A 19547-nucleotide genomic window follows, 5' to 3' on the forward strand; every position below is an offset into this window, starting at 1 on the left:
CTTCTATTTTTGTCTGTTTCCAAAGACCTTGAGTAATGAGATCCAATTCGTATAAAATTGTGGTAGTCTGAATTTATGTATCCTCTGACATCCAGAGGGCTCCAAGAACTTTTTAGATGACACATAATTTTTCCACACTTGTCTTAGCGAGGTGAGCACTGCAAGGCCCCCTTTTTTTTTCTTTTTCCCCTGACATGGAAAATAGGCTCTAGGCATAGGGCAATACCTGAGACAGACTAGAACCAGGCTTCCTGCTTTTGACTCCAGGGCAGGTGTGTGATAGCAAGGAAGGAAGTTTGTAATATCTGAAACCTGAGGGGAGTGGCTGCAGTTACAAATGATAAGCACCATTCACTGAGTATCTAGTAGGTGCCAGCTCTTGCTAAGTTTTCTGTTCATGATCTCAGTCAATGTGACCATACCATGAGCTAATGCTATTTTACACAATAGGCTATGAATCAGAAAGTTTGAGCAACTTGTTTAAGCTACAGTGCTTATAATAAAAATTCGAGCAGGAATTTAAGCCCCAAATTCACCATGCAGTTTCCCTGTGCCATAGTCTGTTTTGGAAATTCTGAAAATACTATTGGACATAAAAATGAAAAAAAAAATGTACTGAAGGTATTTTTCCCTAAAAATAATCCACATAAATTGGGCTGCTTTATAATACTGTTCCCATAATGAGGTTGTGATTAGAAAAATCAACAGGAGTAAATGGCCCCTAACTATTCAAATTCACCTCTTTTTTGGTATTACCAACCTCTTGCTGTTAACATGTTACTTGTTCTAAGGACTACTATTTGAACATATTAAGCTAGCTTTTCTCAATGATTCCTGGCAGTTTCTAAAACCCACTGCTGTAGCTATATGAACTGTGTGTCCTCATTATCCCCTTAATTCCTCTGAATCTATCCATCCTCGGGTTTGGGCTCAAATCTTCCAGAGAAACATCCAGGCTAGCCATAGGATTCTTGCCTTCCCCTCTAGTTGACTAATTTAGAAGGAAGGCAGAAATGGGTAGGGGCGTGGATGAATTAGAGATATCTAGTCCCAAAGCAAGACACCTAGACTGATAAGAGGAAGGCCAAAGCAGTCATGAACAATAATTAGAAACTTCACAGCACAGGTAGATCTTAGAGAGGCTATGGGTGAGCTTTCCTTCTCTCCTTTCCAGGGAGGTAAAGATAAGGGTAGATCTGTAATGGTTGGTATATTCACTGGGGAATGACTCCCAGATTTTGTTCAGGTGATCATGTGTCTGCCAGAGTCGCAAAAGATAAGGCAGTGGAGGATGACAGGAGGCGTACACTGAATAAGCACCCCTTAGGGAGATGGTAGACAGTAAGGTGAGTCAGCAGTGGGTCTAGGCAAGGTGTGAATGTCTGCAGACAAAGGGCTGTTCCCATACACGGACTCGGCTCTGGGTAGGCGGAAGGGGTGCTTGGTGGTCTCTTCTACTGGCCAGGTAGCAAAGGTTCTTCCGTGGGCCACTTGGCAAGTAAGAACTGACTTGACAGGTCTTCAAAATGCTTGATCTCTCTGTCACTCCCATGATCCAAGGGAGCCATGACTATCTGAGAGGAAGGCCTCATTCATGCTACTCTGGGATCCACTGGAATTTGTTTTCTAGGCTACCCGTTGTCATAATACAGAGCAGTCTGGGCTGAAGGGTTGGCCATAAATATGATGGCCAGAAGGATGCTGTTCCTTGACTGTCTGGAGAAGTTCCTAATGAATAATTGCTCACATCTGTTTCATCCCACATTCAGGCCTGGGCAAGTGGAAAAGGATTATGCATGGGACCTCCTCTAACTCTATCGTTTTATATATAGATGGGAAAGCTGAGGCAGAGGGGGGGTAGTCCAGGGTCACGCCGGGATGGGCAGAAGGATTGAGAATAGGAGCTAGGTCTCTGACTCCTACTACCATGCTTTTTGATATTCTAGACTATTTCTTGCTGAAAGAATCTACTTCCTACTCTCCCTCCATCCCTCACACCTCTGATAGGCACAGGCATCCGAGTCAGCTTTTAAAACCATGAATCCAATCAGGACACACCTATTCAAACTCACAATGGCTTCCCAATTCCTTAGCATGGGCTCCACGCTCCCACTAGTCTGCCCCTGCCCACCTTCCTGCCTCACTGTACTCTAGCCAGACCAGCTATATTGCTGTTCTGGGCATATGCCAAGTTTTCCCACCTTAGGAGTCTGAACTTGCTATTCCTTCTGCAAAGAATGCCATTCCTGCCATTCTTGATAAAGGCACCTACTTATTCCTTTCCAAGCCACATGACCTCCTCCAGGAAGCCTGCTCTAACCAGCCATACCCAATTAGCCCCCAGTCTCTATCCTACCACTCTGCTTTATTTTCATCATAGTATTTATCAGGAAATGACATTTCCTTATTATCTGTTTCTCCCTCTGTTCCATTCACTGCAAATGCCAAAACCTGCCTGGCACATAGTAGGTTCTTAACTACAGATGAATTACTATGGTGAAGGATGACTACCATGTTGCTCCTAGGGAACCATACACCTTTTTTGGATCCATAATGGAATTTTTTTTAAAGATTTTATTTATTTATTCATGAGAGACACAGAGAGAGAGATGCAGAGACACAGGCAGAGGGAGAAGTAGGCTCCATGCAGGGAGCCCGACGTGGGTCCTGATCCTGGGTCTCCAGGATCACGCCCTGGGCTGAAGGCGGCACTAAATTGCTGAGCCACCAGGGCTGCCCTCCATAATGGAATTTGATCAAAGCACCCTGGCACTAGGTAGCCTCAGGAAAACACTTCACTTCCAGTGAAGAATACCAGAAACAAGGCTTTCCAGATTCCCTAAGAACTTAATGTACAGTTGGTTTATTACAGCATCCCAAAATATATTCTTTGGACTTGAAGGTGTCACATTCCATACTAAGACCACACAGATAACAACCAGAAAAGCCTCACCCTGAGCCAAACCACTTGACTTTATAATGCACTCAAGGACCTGAATGATTGTCGATCTTCTTCCTTCTCCTGCTTTTTCTGTGTTTTAGTTTCTCAAACTGCTGCAGCCTCCCCCTCAAAGTCCCCTGCTAGGAGGCAGACTCAACCCATCAATCACTTGGCCAAACTAACAGATGCAGCTGCTGATTGCAGAGTGAGAACCAGGGCAGGACCACCCCAGAACTGAATCCTGTTTTCTGGGGCATCTCAGAGGGAATCAATTGCTTGCTGAGGCATGAACAATGAACCAGCCTAGCCATTCCAACAGCTTCTTCCCTGTGTCTCAATCAAGTTGCTGATCTGTTGAATTGGATACGCTGACTGCAATTGCTAAATTGAAGAAATCAGAAGCAACTTGGCAGCACTTTCCCGAGCCATGAAATCCTCATGCTCAATGCCCTCACATTCTTGGTTCCACCCCAGGTGCCTCCACATCCTCCCAGTGGCCTCCCACATGTAACTGAAATCCTTCCCTCCTCTACAGTGTCTGTGCTTTTCATCCCTTGCCCACCATCTACCTGACACCCCTCAGCACTTACCTGGATGACTACAGGAGCATCCTTTTTACACTCCAGCCTCTGGACTGGTCCACCTTGCACAACCAGCTAGATTATCCTTTCTAAAACCAAGGTTCCACCAGGCTCTTGTCAGCTCAGTACAGTGGGTTCCCTACATCCCTCTCACCTTCGTATGCAAAGTCCATGAGAACCTGTCCAGCTTCTAATCACCCCTCAAGTCATCTCTATAAAGTCTTCTTTGATTCCTCTAGTTGTACAAGTGCTTCCCCTTATAAATTTTCATAAATGCCAGTGCACTTCTTTTGTATTTCAATCCTCTGTACTTTTTTAAAAGGTATTTTATTTATTTATTTGAGAGATACAGAGACAGTGAGCATGAGTGGGAGGGGCAGAGGAAGAGAGAATCTCAAGCAGACTCCATGCTGAGCACAGAGCCTGCTGCAGGGCTCAACCCCACAAATCATGAGATTAGGACCTGAGCCAAAACCAAGAGTCAGAGGCTTAACCGACTGTGCCACCCAGGCAGCCTAGTCCTCCGTACTTTCTACCTTGTCAGTGCCCATGGCTTACCTCTTGCACCTCATTGTTCATCTCTGTGTTCTCTACACAGCTTTGCGCCCTGCATTTTCTAAATACATGCTATCAACACACACTCATGTTAAGAGAATAGGTTTATTATTTTAAAGATCTTAAATGATCACTCCAGGTTAATAGAAATAGCTGTATCATTGGCAGGGGAAAGATGCCATTACCTCTTTTGTCTTTTATACATCACCAAAGTTTTTCTGAAAGGTCTTTCGCATTTGTAATATACATTCTTTTCATAGTGATTTTAGCTTTATTAAGTGTTATGGCATTTTTATCTGCATACTAAGTCTTCCAAAATGTGTGTAAAAGTACACTGAATAATTGTAAATAAGATTTCTTGAGGAAGAAATATATACTGAGTGCTGTTTTTTGTGCTAGATATTGTGCTGGGTACCAGGGGCCCAATGCTTGGCAGGGCTTGCAAGCTTATGACAGACAGCAATTTCCATTTCATGTGGTAAATACTTTGATGGCAGTGGGCATATGTTTCTACAGGGGCATAGAGAAGGGACCCCCCAACCCCTTCAGAAGTGAAAGCTAGGGACAGTCTTGAAAGGCAAGTTGGGGTTTTAGGTTGGCAGGGCAGAAAAAAAAAACCCACAGCTTAGGTTCAGAGGTGAGAGAGAACTTAGCTTATTAGAACAACTGCAATTAATTCATTATTGCGAGAGAATCCAGGGTGTGATGGAAATGGAGAGTGACTGCCATTATTTTTAGGGCAGTTATTAATACTCTCAAATTTGCAATGTGGAAACTCAGACTCAAAGAAGGGAAGTCACTTATAAAGATCTAATGCACACCCGAAATCCTTTTGGGAAGACCCCTGTGGAATCTACAGTTCTAATCACAGTCAAACCAAGCTCACACTGACACAACTTTTTTTTATTATGTCTCACTTTACATCAGAGGGTTCTTGAATCTTCAGATTTCCACACTTATTCTTCCCTAAGAGAGTTATCAAAGGACATCAAAAGAATTTTGAAAGACTGAGAGGGGATTTATATATATCGGTTTGACTTTGGTCATTAGTTAAACACTTCTTTAAAATGCTTTTAGTGGGTAGCTACGGTTCAATAAATGTGTATCAATGAAATGCTCCTAACCTTTTCACCATTTCTCATTGGCCCCAGCTAAAAAGAAAACACGATAATGCAAAAAAAAAATTTTTTTTTCATATGGTGCTTCATACTGTACAAATAACACAATAATAATAAAGATAGGTGACATTTACTAGAATGGGCAGTGATTTGCAATTAACCACACTACAACCCCAAGAGATGGGTTCTTTATTTTTTTTTAATTTTTTAAAATTTATTTATGATAGTCACACACAGAGAGAGAGAGAGAGAGAGAGAGAGAGGCAGAGACACAGGCAGAGGGAGAAGCAGGCTCCATGCACCAGGAGCCCGACGTGGGACTCGATCCCGGGTCTCCAGGATTGTGCCCTGGGCCAAAGGCAGGCGCTAAACTGCTGCGCCACCCAGGGATCCCGAGATGGGTTCTTTATCACCCTTCTTTATCCTCAGAGGCATAGAGGAGTAAAATTACTCACTTAAGGTTACAGGGTATGCACAGAAGGTGCTGACATCAGCAATCTGCACCTTATCACTTTGCCAGATCTTCTGTGTGGACTAAGCATTTGCCTATCTTTTTTTTTTTTTTTTTTTTTTTTCTGATCTTACGAACTCTGTCAAGGCAGAGGAAATACAATACTTCACTTCTGGTATATTTTGGAAATATTATAAATACTTCATTTTTTATATATTTTGGAAATTGAGGTTTTGACACACACTGCTGCTTGCCCACGGCCACTCATCCCATTTCCTGGCCTCCATGACCCCCTCAGCAGCCTCATCTATCCTGTCTGTTAGTATATGAGGAGACATTTCAGCTTTTTATCTAGTTGTAAGAAGAAAAGCCTTCCCATAGGTAGGTACCCAAGGATGGTAGAAGCAGGAACCCCTTGGAATTCTCTTTATTGACAATGATGACAATAGAATTAATGTCTTACATGCAGGTAGCACTTTTAAATATTTTCAGTGCATTTCTATATGTGTTAACATGTCTGTTCCTCACAATGTCCTTGGAGGGGTGACCAGAAAATGGGACTCTTTAACCCATTGGCTATATGAGGAAACTGGAACAGAGGTTCCATAACTTGATGAATGAGCTTATTTTTTAAATGAGGGAAGACAGTAAACTAATAAAAAGTGATATTTTATGAAAGAATTGTGGAAACTGTCATGGAGAAAATTAAGGCATGGCAAGAGGGGTAAGGAAAGCCAAGAGAGGTTGAGGGAAGGGGTTGTTACTTTATACAGTGTGTCCACAGACTTCTCTAACACGTGCGCAGGGAACTAAAGAGAACAAGGAAATGAGCCCTGAGATGTTCTGGGGGACAGGTTTCCAACTAGAAGAAACTGTGAATGCAAAGGCCCTGCTTGATGTGTCTGAGAATCAGCCAAGAAGCCAGTGTGGTTACAGCAGAGTGAGAGCAGAAGCAAAGGTAGCAGAGGCACACCATGGAGGATTTCAACTTTTAAAAAAGACAAAGGGGGAGCAAAAGAGTGACAGAGCTGTTTCACATTGTAACTCAAGTCTGGTTGCATTAGTAAGGGGGGGAGCAGGCAAGGGCAGAAACAAAAAGATCAGTGAAGAGGCTATTGCACTAATACAGGCAAAATACAATGGTGGCTTGGACCCGGAGATAGGGAGAAGCAGCCAGATGCTGGATTTGTTTCAATACTACTTGCTGATATGCAGTATGTGACAAAGTGGTGGTATCTAAGAGAGATGTGACAAAGTGGGGATATCCAAGAGAGGATGTCATAGACACTGGAGTTCAGAGGAAATGTCCGAATGTATGAATTTGGGAACCTTCAGCATATGGAAGTATTTAAATCCACAGGTATGGGTGAGGCCTACTATGAAATGAGTTCAAGGACAGTCAGGCTCCTCTGGTGTTTAGTGTTACTGAGGAGACTCAGTAAAGGGGCTGGAGAAGGAGATCAGAGAACAGAAGTATCTGCCATCCTGAAATCCAAGTGGAGGGAGTATTTCAAGGAAGAGAGCGTGACAAATCATGCCAGGGCTGCTGGGAGGCCAAGAAGAGATGGACTGAAAATGGACTGCTGAATTTAACAACATGGAAGTTATCAGTGACTTTGACTAGAGCTTTTTATGGAGTAGCAGGAACGGAAATCTGGCCGATCCGAGTGGATTCACAAGTCAATGTGAGGACAGAATTGACAGCAGTGAGTGAGTACAGACTACTCTTCAGAAGGGCTATCAATGGAGGGGAGAAGAGAAATGATTTATAAGCTGGAGGGGTGTGAAAAGTTTAATTTCTTGTTTTTAGGGTGAGAGTTGTCTTAAAAGGTTTGTATCCCAGTGAGATGCTATAGTGGAGAAAGCAAAGTTGATGAACTTTTGATATATGTTCTCTCCTTAAGCCTCAAGATGCCCAATGAAGTGGCCATAATCCTACTTTATAAGTGAGGACTGTAAGTGAATTTAGAGATTACATAGTAAATGGTACAGTTGGGGTTCAAACCCAGGTCTGTTGGATCTCAACATAAGCATTTTTCCCACTGTTCTGTGTGGGACATGGAACATGGCACACTGGCTTATTTAGATTCAAAAAGCAATAAGTATTGGGTCAGTATATAGGAATGACCTAAGAGTTTGAGGGTACCCAGGATCAACGGGCCCAGAATGCTTTGGGACTCTGGAGAGCTACCCAGGCTCGAAATTCTACCATAACGAGACTATAATGTATGTGATGCCAAATGGGTAGACAGCCACCCCTGGAAGGAGGGTTACAAATATAACATATTTCATGTGGGCCTGGGGCCTCAAGACTGAAATCCTCCATGCAGTCTGGCAGCCAGGTTGTCCCAGGTGAGCCCAAAGCAGATGGTTTCACCGAAATCCCCTGCCGAGGAAGTGCAGACTGAGTGGTCCACATCTCTGAAATCGAAATCTTACCAGCAGAAAAGAGCTCCTTCTGTGATGGATGGGATGACTGAGCACATGTAGATGCTGCAGGGGAGGAAATGCAACCAGAAAAGTTGCAGATATGGGTGTCTGAAAATTTTATGCTTCTGTGTTATTCCAACGCAAGTCTTGATTGAACTTAGCAATGCAGATACAGTGAGCCAAAAGTATTTATATTTTATTTGTAATAGTTGGTCCCTTCATCTCCCTTCACAGGGAGCTTTATGAATTGGTAGGTGGATGAGGAATGCTAAATGTGACACTGGAAGAGACTCTGCAATTAATCAACTTGTTCTTATCTTGGTAAAAGTTGTGGTTTGGACACTGGAAAAATCTAGCAGCCACTCATCTCTGATTGACAGTCCTCTTTCATTTTCTGTGAAAGAATTTTGATTTATTCTTTTTGGTGAAGTTGATAGGAGGTAGTGGGTCTGTGACTCTTTGATTCATGGTTAAAGCTAAAATTTTTCTTGATTGCAAGAAATTTATCATTATTGATTCTGGAATGATGAAAACATGAGGCAATCTGATATAAAAGCATAAAAGTGAAAACAAAAAGGTTTGAAAAAGGAAAAATCTTTTGCAGTAGGGAACTCAAGAGTGAAATATTTCACCCTCCAAAAGCTCAAATCCCCCTCCTCCAAAGACACTACTTCCAACCTCACTCCCCTCCGCCATGGCAAGGCCCTCAGCTTACCTATACTCATCACAGAAAACCCCAGATGCTTTCCTCAGCTTACCAATCACAAGCCCCTGATGAATTAACTTCAGTCCTCGGACATATGAATGCAATTTCCACATGCTGACTTAAATAGAAATGAGCTGGTTGATTCTTTGGATTCAGAGAACATAGAAGCGTTTTTATTTTAAGATTGGGAAATTTGGGGGGCACCTGAGTGGCTCAGTCAGTTAAGTGTCAGGCTCTTGATTTCAGCTCAGGTCATGGTCTCAGGGTCATAAGATCAAGCCCAGCAGCGGGCTCTGGGCTTAGTGGGGAGTCCCTGAAATTCTTTCCCTCTGCCCCTCTCCTCACTCATGTGCTCTTTCTCTCTCTCTCTCTCTCTCCACCCCCCCAATCTCTCTGTCAAATGATAAATAAATAAATCTTAAAAAAAAAAAAAAAGCCTGGGAAATTTTTCTTTGCTCTCATGTGCTACATTCAGTGTTTGTGAAGTTGGTGAGGGTGCTCGGCCTTCTGTTCGTGTCACTGTACCCCCACTGCCTGCAGTGTGTCTTCTTTCATTGCTATATAGTATTCCAGAGAATCAGTACGTTATGATTTATTCTTCAGTCTTTTTGATGGCTATCTGGGTTATCTCCAGTTAAAGCTAGGATGGTACTGTTTTGAATATGGCACTCCTGGGTCTTGGTGCTCTGTGTGCTCTCCTCTGGAACATACACAGTGAGAGATGTTCTCAGACACAGGCATACACAGCATTAGGACCAGGCACCAGAATTTTCCAAAAATGCATACCCCCCTTGTAGGGAATGAAGCTGGCTGCTCCATGTCCTTGCCAACATTTGGTATTGCCATCCTTTTTCATGTTAACCATGCAGATAAGGGTGCAGTCGTATTTCATTATGATTTATTTGATTTACCAATATTTTTATTCTTTATTGAGGTATACTTGACATTCCACAAAAAATCACCAATTTTAAGTGTTCAATAAGTTTGGATGAATGCATATACTTGTGTGACTACCACCCTATCACACACACATGTACACACACATACATGGTTCCAGTGGGGTTCTTTTCTTGGGGTTATGTATGATTTTATAAACCTGATAGACTCATGATCTTTTTAAAAGATTTTATTTTTTATTTGAGAGAGAGAGAACAAGCAAGGGGAGGGGCAGACAGAGAGAGACAAGCAGATTCCCTGTTGAGTGGGGAACCTGATGCAGGGGTCAATCCCAGGACCCTGAAATCATGACCTGAGCTAAACTCAGACGTTTAACCAACTGAGCCACGTGAGTGTTCCAACCCATCATCTTTTCTGAAGGCCTGATAGACTATTATAACCATCCCATAATCAGGGGATACTGATACTATAAAGTTCCTTCATCCCCCCCAAATAGTTTTGTGTATCCTTTTGTGGTCAAACCCATCCCTCACCCCCAAATCCTGACAACCACTCCTCTGTCTGCTGTCCCTATAATCCTATCTTTTCCAGAGTGCCCTATAAATGGAATCATACAATACATATCTTTTTAAAGACAAGCTTCTTTCACTCAGCCTAAAGGCCTTTGAGATCCACTTACATTCCTACATACATTCCCCATGCTGTACTTTACAACCAGAGACTTATTCATTTTATAACTGGAAGTTAATACCTCTCAATCCCCTTTACCTATTTCATCCATTCCACCAACCCCCTCCTCTCTGGTAACCACCACTTTGTTCTCTGTACCTATGAGTCCATTTCTGTTTTGTTTAGTTTGTTTGTTTGTTTTGTTTTTGAAATTCCACATATAAGTGAGATCATATGGTACTTGTCTTTCTGTGTCTAGCTTATTTCACTTGCATTGTTCTCTGTAGGTCCATCCATGTTTTCATAAATGACAGGATTTCATTCTATGTATGGCTGATTAATATTCCATCGTGCATGTGTGTGTGAGCATGGGTGCGAGCACCACATCCTTATCCATTCATTACTGCTGGACACTTAGGCAGCTTCTATATCCTGGCTATTGTAAATAATATTGCAATGAACATAGGGGTGCATACTTTTCTTTGAATTGCTGTTTTTTGTTTTTCTTAGGTGAATACCCAGAAGTGGAACTGCTGCATCATACAGTGGTTCTATTTTTAATTTTCTGAGGAACTTTCATCCTGATTTCTGCTTCATTCCTGTCAAGAGTGCACAGAGGTTCCTTTTCTCCAGAGCCCTACCAATACTTGGTATTGCTGTCTTTTTTATAATAGCCAATCCGACTGGTGTGAGTTGATATCTCATGGATTCACATTAAAAATTTTATTTTTTATGAGGTCCAATTCATTTTTTTCTTTTCACAGGTTGTGCTTTTGGTGTCCTATCTAAGAACTCTTTGCTCAACTGAAGGTCATGAAAGTCTTTGCCCAATATCAAGTCCACAAGTTCTGATTTACTCCCTGTGGTTCCAAAATCAGCTTAGTTTACAAAGCCTTTGCAGTGATATTCGCATCTGTCCTGGGAGGTGTGCAATCTACTGGTCAGTCTGCAACCTGGGAGGTTGTCACACCATGAATCAGTTCTCAAAGCCTTTATTATGCTGTTTAGAATCAGTTGCATGTATGTGCAACCTGGGAGTGAGCCCAGAAGTTCATACAACTTTATGTTGTTGCTTTTCCAAGGCCCTTCTCTGTGTGAACTCAGCACCTCCCTTCCTAGCATTCTGGCTAGAAAGTGGAGCCTTAGCTTCCACGCTCTACTGTACACTTTCCACAGCTGGTTCAGCAAGGCAGGACAGAGAAGATACACAGAGAGGGAGAATGCAACCAGCTGGGTGTAGAGGAAACAGGAAAAATAACAAGGTTCCTCCCAGGGTCCTGGCACAAAGGCATAGGCACCATGATGCTGGTGCTATCACAGCTCCTCTCTGCAGGGCACAGTATGGGTGCTGGGACAGAAGACAATGGAAAATACACAAACAGAAAGAGTGGGGGATGCCTCCACTCTCTCTGTCTTGTAGGGGCCTGCTTCCCATCCCATGGACCAAGACAAAAGAATGTTCTTTTTAAAGTCTCAAGAGGTCTCAAGTTATGCACCTCGTGTGCACTCTGGGGGCTTGGGGCTATCTCTGAGTCTGGGCCTGGGAGACATCAGAAAATAAAAATGACAAGTCACTATCAGGTCAGTGGTACTTTGAGCTTGCCAATCCACCTGCTTGTGTTTCCTTCTCTGAGTTCACAGACAGCTGCTCCATGCACATTGTTCTGTTGCATTCTGTGAGTGTATAGTCCTTACTTAGGACTAGAACCTCTCCTACTGTGAATTTAACTTGCATTTATCTGATGACAGATAATCTTCCTGTAAGTTTGTTGGTCATTTGAATCTACTCCTTTGTAAGGTGCTTATTTGAGTCTTTGCCTATTTTTCTATCAGGCCACCTATATTTGTCTTCCTGGTATCTTGTTTATTCTTCATATGTTTTGGAGGTATCCTTTTATGTATATGTGTATGCATATGTGTGTGCATGTATATATACATATATGTACATATATGTAACTATGTTTTCCCAATCTGTGGCTTGTCTTAATGGTGTCTTTGCATGAACTCACTTCATGTATTTTTATTTTTTAAGTAGGCTCCATGTCCAGCATGGAGCTCAATACAGAGCTTGAACTCACAACCCTGCGTTTAAGACTGAGCTGATATCAAGAGCCAGACACCTAACCAACTGAGCTACCCAGGTGCCCCTGAGTTTATTTTTAATATAGTCGTAATTGTCAGTCTTTTCCTTTGTGATGAATGTTCTTTATATCCTGTTTAAAAACTCTCTGCCTCTCCAAGGTCATAAAAATATCTTTCATATTCTTTATTAAAAGCCGTATTATTTTTAATTAGCAATAATTATGTGTTGGATAAACTTCATTGGCTACAATACTGCCACTGCACCAAGATGCAGAAGCCATATTATTTTTTGTTTTTGCGTTGACATTTACAATGTACCTGGAGTTGATATTTGTTCATAGTATAAGAGAGGGGTCCAGATTTAAACAACTGACACCTTTGGAAAGGCCATCTTTCCTTCATCGCATTGTCGTTTCACTGTTGCCATAAATGAACTAATCATACATGTCTTGTGGACCTGTTTTTATACCTCCTGTTCTGTGTCATATGCTTTGTTTTATACTTTCCCTGAAGATTGAGCCAAACCATACACAAGATACTCCCAGATCCACTGGGGCTACATACCAATTCCTTCCTTTCCATAGTAGAGCTCTACTATCCCTTCCATGGATACTTAAAAATACCTTGTCTTCATGACTTGGGAAACGTAGATTAATTCTCCCCTAGGCAATAAGCATCCTTTCCATGTAGATGGCACTTAAATCCACCAGAATAGTATGGCTTTCCACATCAGGCCTTCCTTGGAGAGTTGCTCATTCTGTCATCTGGTTTCTAACACATGGATCCCTGGACTGGGGGAAATCCATTCTCAGGGGCCACTGGCCAGCAGCAGATAATGGGATATGAGTCCTACACCCTCTGATGGATATTAATGGGCTGGGAGTTGGGCTTCTCACCCTGCTTTCATCTTAGCCCATCTGAAAACAACTCAGCAAGGCTCCTTGGATAGTGGATAGTCTTCCCATTTATCAGAGGCTTTATCAGTTGGCCCAGAGATACCTGGCATATACAATTCTGGAGAGAAGGGGAGACCCATTTACTTCTTCTCAGGAGGACTTGACTCTCCCATCCATCTCAGGAAAGTTGTCCAGATCCATGAAAACAACAGTCTGGATTCCCCAAGCCTATGTCTGTGGTCTCGCACTTTGGGACAACTTGTTCAGCTTTTAGAACTCATCATAATGGCAAAGGCCTCATGACATAATTCCTTTCATTAGACTTCATGTTAGCTTATCTGTGAGATTCAGCAAGGGGGTAACTTCTTCCCCAATATAAGACCTGACCCGTCACCATGTACCTTGACAGGTTCTATCTCCCACTCAACTTCATAATAGACATTGCCCATAGCATTTTCTTGACTGAGAGATTAGATCCTCAGATCACTTCCCTACACACTGCTTGACCTCTCATATTGGCTTACCCTATATTGGGTTACCTACAGTGTTAAGCCTTCAGATGCTTCTACTTTGGAGTGCTTGTCATAAAAAATGAGTATAGGCTTCTCAGTCTCAAGCAACCCATTCTACAGGAAACTGTGACATTTTCAGAAGTTAGGACAAACAGTAACCTGAATGATTTGCTTTCCTCCTTTTTAATCAGGTTTAGTAGCATCCTCAGAATGTCCATCAAAATGACCAAGAATCTTCTCCCAAAACATGAAGAATATGAGCATACCAGTTTTTCTGATAAGCTTTAATGTTATATATCTCCAAAGAGATTTGGAGTTTACGACATCTCTGTATATTCTAGGCTTTTGACTTTACATTTCTCATTTTTGTGGGGGAAGGCTAAGTGCAGTGAATACTTGCAGGAAAGATAAGAGAGAAATGCCATTCCACTCTTACCTTCATCAGCATAAGAGGGCCATGGTCAAACTCCATGGCTCAGAGGACCAGAATCTCTTTCTAGTCCTAATTCCTTTCTGTTCCTTGGCAAACTGAACATAATTATCTTAGTTATAAGCCTCCATTTTACCATCAAGGTGCAAGCACCTACATGGCTATCTGGTCCCATCATGATAATCGTTTGTTTTTACGGAATTTTACATAATCAGCAAAATGACTATCATATTCTCTGGAGTGGAGACAATGAATCCATACCTAGACCATATAAGGTGCATGAAGATCACTTCCCATTCATTCATTCACAATGCCAGGAGGCACTGTGTGAGATGCTGGGTATACAATGGCAAAGAAGACAATGAATTGGAAATGGAGCTTACATTCCCTGGGGACTTTTCTTCTAAAGACAGATATCTAAATCTTAATAGAAATTTGCCTACCAAATGTATTTATAAATAGAACCTAGTTGTGCTCAAAGATAGCAAACTAGAGAGGAAAATGTTACCCAAAGTTCTACCCTGGGAGACCGCCTCATAGACCAGTAATTTGCAGTCTCTTTTCTGCCATAAAATACTTAACATATTATGTTCACATTTGTACCACACTCCCATAGGTATAAAGAAGAGTCTCAAACTTCTCTCTTTGTAAAAAAGAAAGAGAAAGAAAGAAAGAAAGAAAGAAAGAAAGAAAGAAAGAAAGAAAGAAAGAAAGAAAGAAAGAAAGAAAGAAAGAAAGAAAGAAAGAAATGTATGCTGACAGTTCTCCATTTGCCATCCCCCAATCCACTCTTTGTTCCTCTCTGTCCTGGGCCCTGGGAAGCTGATACCTGTGGGTTGCATCTCCTAGACAACCTTACAACTGGCTTCCAGTTGGGTTAAGCCAGTGGGAGAGAATGGCAGGAAATCTGAGGGCATGAGATAAGAGAGGTCAGAGTATATCTCCCCTGTTCACTCTCTGATAGAGCTGTGCTGCTCTAGCAGTGGCAATTCCCACTCAGTGGCTCCTCTTCCAGCTCTAATGGGTTTCGGTAACCCTTTCCTTCCAGCCCTTGGTGAGTGGGAATATCTTCCATCTGTGTGAGTCTCAGGGAGCCTCACCATCTCATTTGTTCCTTAACCTGCCTACACTATGTAAACAGCCTCTTCATTAACACCTCCTCATTTGTATCTGGGTGCATACTGTTTCTTCATGAAATTCTGATACAAAATGCAAATAACAAAGAAGGAAGTTATTATAGGAATAATCTGGATCCACTCACACACACAAAAAACTAATGTTAGTAGAAGCAAATTACTTGTAACAAACCTCACTACGAATACTGCCTCCATGTTAAGGAGCTGCTGACCAAGACCAAGTTATATTTGGTCCCTCTGTGCTTGTGACCAGCATTTGGAAGGACATTCTGGACTATATAAAGACTGGCATGTCCCCTCATTTTAACCCTTTACAGTGGTGAGATTGGGGGCTCAAAACAATGAGACTCACTAGAAAGACTTCAAATTACACTAGTAATATTTCATAATCCAGTGACTTTTAAAATTCCATCTTGGCTGCCCGGAGGAAAAGATTTTTCTCCCATATCTTCCCTACAAATTGCTGAACACTTAAAACCAGTTTTATTTATAACATGCCACAGCAGATGTCGGCCTCTCCCTTCTTGTGCCTGATTTGCCAGAGACTGCCAAGCCAAAAAAATACATTAGGTAAAATAAATAAATAAAGCAAATCCTGATGATAATAATAAAGTGATAAGGAAAAGTGAAATCAGAAGGGATCATTAGAGCTCTCATCAATTCAACACTTGCTCAAAATGCTAGTAACCTTGAAAGATTCAGGTACAATCCATTCTTATACAAGGATCTAAGTTTGGCTTTCAAATACTGTAACAAGGACAGGTCTAGACATAGGTATCTAAGACTTGAAAGTGGTTTTGAAGTTTTGGAATCTCAGAGACCAGGGACACCTGGAAAATTTACTCTCCCCAGTGTCACAAATTAAGGTCCCCTGCCCCAACAGTAAGCTCTAAATAATTTTCTTTTTCCTTTTATTTCCTCCTCTCCTCTTCATCTCCAAATCCTACTCCTTTTCTTTTACCCCCTTGGCCACCCACTCTAATGTGTTTGATACATGTCTTGAGGCATATTCTTTTGTAATAATATTTATAATAGATAATAGTCTTGGAGCGCTTATGATATGTCCCAAATGCTTCACATACATTAACTCACCCAATCTGGATAACAGTACAATGAGGTGTCACCATTTTACAAATGAGAAAACTGAGGCACAAAGCAACTAAGTAGCTCACCCAAGATAAGCAGTACGTAGTGGAAATGGGATTTGGGTCCCTAAATTCTGGCTCCAGAATCCATGTTCTTGTGCCCCCTTGATACACTGCCTCAAAATGTATGTTGTTTCAAACATCCATGTGTTTTAAATTACATAAATGTACCATACTATGAATCTCATTGTGTTTCTTACTTTTCTGACTAAAGAATCTTTTTTTTTTTATCCTCATTGCTGTTTATGTACATCTGGATCGTTGCAAAGTATTTCATGTTATTCATACCTACCCTTAGGGATGGACACCTAGGCTACCTCCAACTCAGTCCCACAAACAGACCATACATAATCAGCATCCTCCTACATGCCCTTTTATAGTCCTGAGTGAGAACATCTCTAGGAAGAATACTCAGCCTGGGATATGCTGGGTATATGCCTACTTTTTTTTTTAAAGATTTTATTTATTTATTCATTCATGAGAGAGACACAGGCAGAGGGAGAAGCAGGCTGCATGCAGGGAGCCCAACGGACTCGATCTGGGGTCTCCAGGATCACGACCCGGGCAGAAGGTGGCATTAAACCACTGGGCCACTGGGGCTGGCCTATATGCCTACTTTTAAATACTTAAGATTGCCCAAGCAGCTTTTGAACTGGGTCCAGGAAATACTCATTCATTCATTAATTCTTTCTTTCTTTCTTTGCCTACTATGTGACAGGCCCTGAGCTAGAAACTGAGGATATAAGCATGAATAGGAAAGATGTGGACCCTATTCACACTGAGCTTAGGGTCTAGCTCCTTGTGAACTTATTAAAAGTGTTTCCATCAGACAGAGAAAGACAAATACTTTATGATCTCACTGATATGTGGAAACTAAAAAAGAAATCCTGAACTCATAGATACACAGAACAGATTGGAGGTTGTCAGGTGGGGAGCAGTGGGTGAGTGAAATGGGTTAAAGTGGTCAAACGGTTAAAAAAAAAAGTGTTTCCATCAAGTCCTTGGCTATGACCCCATCTAGTTTTATTCTGTGACCATTAAATCACTTTCAAAAGGACAACTCTAAAAAAAAAACAAAAAACAAAAGGACAACTCTTTATTCCCTTCCAATATATAGATATATTTATTTTATGGAACATTTCATTGAAAGTGTATGCCTGTTTTCCTCTATATAAATCTGAAGTCTGAGCTTCTCAGACAATATTCTAAATGAGGTGATCTTTAGATCTGGTTCTTCCAATGTTGGCCAATGCAATACCCTATTACCTAGGGAGTAATCTATAGAGGATAAGATGGTTTTATTGACTTGGGTTGAACACAAAATCAGCACCTTAAAAATATCACTGGGGTGTAAGTTGGTAGAAATAGTTTTTGAGGATTCCAGGAAAAACAGAAATGCCTTCTGGCTCACATTTTAAAAGCGTGCTTTTAATTGCTTAGATACTACTTTTGGAAAAGCTCAATCCTTTGTATGTGCTCTTTCCGCCAACCTTCTATAAAACAATACTAAAAACTTCCTCCTGTTTGCAGACAACATGATTTTACTTGTCATGAGTCAGAAGTATATTTACCATATACCTAATTCATTCAAGAAAGAAGGGCTTCTGAGTTAATATTAAGAAACAATAAACTAACCAAAAAAAGTGACGAACAAAAAACAGACTCTTAAATACAGAGAATAAACTGGTGGTTGCCAGAGAGGAGGTGGGTGAGGAGATGGGTGACATAGGTGATGGAGATTAAAACTACACTTGCCATGAGCACTGAGTGGCATGTGAAGTTGCTAAATTGGCATATCACACACCAGAAACTTGTGTGGCACTACATGTTAAGTATACTTGAATTTTAAAAATAAATAAAAATTTTAAAAAGAAACAATAACAATTAACTAACAAACACTAAATGCATATAATCTACCACTGGATTATGTCAGAGCAACAGAGAGATATGTCCTTGGTTCAGCTTCCCCAACAGACATTATTTCTGGTATATTCTTTGACACAATGTCATTAACTTTTATTGAGAACTGTTTAAGAACAGAGACGCCAGGATGGCTCCGTCAGTTAAGCATCTGACTCTTAATTTCAGCTCAAGTCATGATCTCAGGATGTGAGAGAAAGCCTGGTGTACAGCTCTGCACTCAGCACAGAATCTGCTTAAGATTCTCTCCTTCTCCCTCTGCCCTTCACCCCACTTGTGTGTGGGCACATATGCTCGTTAGCTCTCTCTCTCTCTCTCTCTCTCAAATAAATAAATAAATAAATAAACTTTAAGAACTGTCTAAGAACAATATCATTGAAACTGACTCACATACTATTCCAATAATGCAATGGATAGAGTGTCCAAAACTAACACAGCCCAAATATTAAACCTAAAATGATAAAACACATAGAGGAAAACACAGGAGACCCTGCCTGAGTTAGGTAGGACACATAAAACATGAATCATAAAAGGAAAATATGACAAACAGGGCTTCACAAAAATTGGAGACTTCTTTTTTTAAAAAGTGCTCTTAAGACGATGAAAACGCAAGCCATCATCTGGCATAAATATTTGCAAAATGAATATGTTAAAAAATTTTATGTAGAATACATCAAGAGCCCTCAAACTCATTAAGGAAAAAGTCAATACAGTAAAAGATGGGCAACAGATATAAACATCTGTATCACTACAGGCCATCAAGCAAATGTAAAGAAAGCTAATAGAAGTCATGATGGGATAGATACCACTATATACATACTAGAGTGTCTAAAATTTACAAGGAAAGAAGAGCTGAGAATATCCAGTGCTGACAAGGATGGAGAGCAACTAGAATGCTCATACATCACTAGTGGGCACTAAAAAGGGCACAGCTACTTTGGAAAACATTTTAGCAGTTTCTCATCAAGTTAAAGATACACTTACCATAGGATCCGGCATTCCACCTACATATCTACTCAAGAGAAATGATAAAAACATAATCCACATAAAGACACGTACATGAATGTTAATAGCAACT

General features: G+C 41.2%; 1 protein-coding gene and 1 pseudogene across 14 annotated transcripts in view; both read right to left on the reverse strand.

Moving 5' to 3' along the window:
- Nucleotides 1-19547, reverse strand: part of CALN1 (calneuron 1) — a 529301-nt gene that overhangs the window by 135403 nt on the left and 374351 nt on the right. The gene's annotated exons all lie outside the window — the stretch shown is intronic.
- Nucleotides 12580-12700, reverse strand: LOC140639277 (U4 spliceosomal RNA; annotated as a pseudogene).

The sequence above is a fragment of the Canis lupus genome, chromosome 8 (assembly GCF_048164855.1).
Source record: "Canis lupus baileyi chromosome 8, mCanLup2.hap1, whole genome shotgun sequence".
In the NCBI taxonomy this organism is placed as follows: domain Eukaryota; kingdom Metazoa; phylum Chordata; class Mammalia; order Carnivora; family Canidae; genus Canis; species Canis lupus.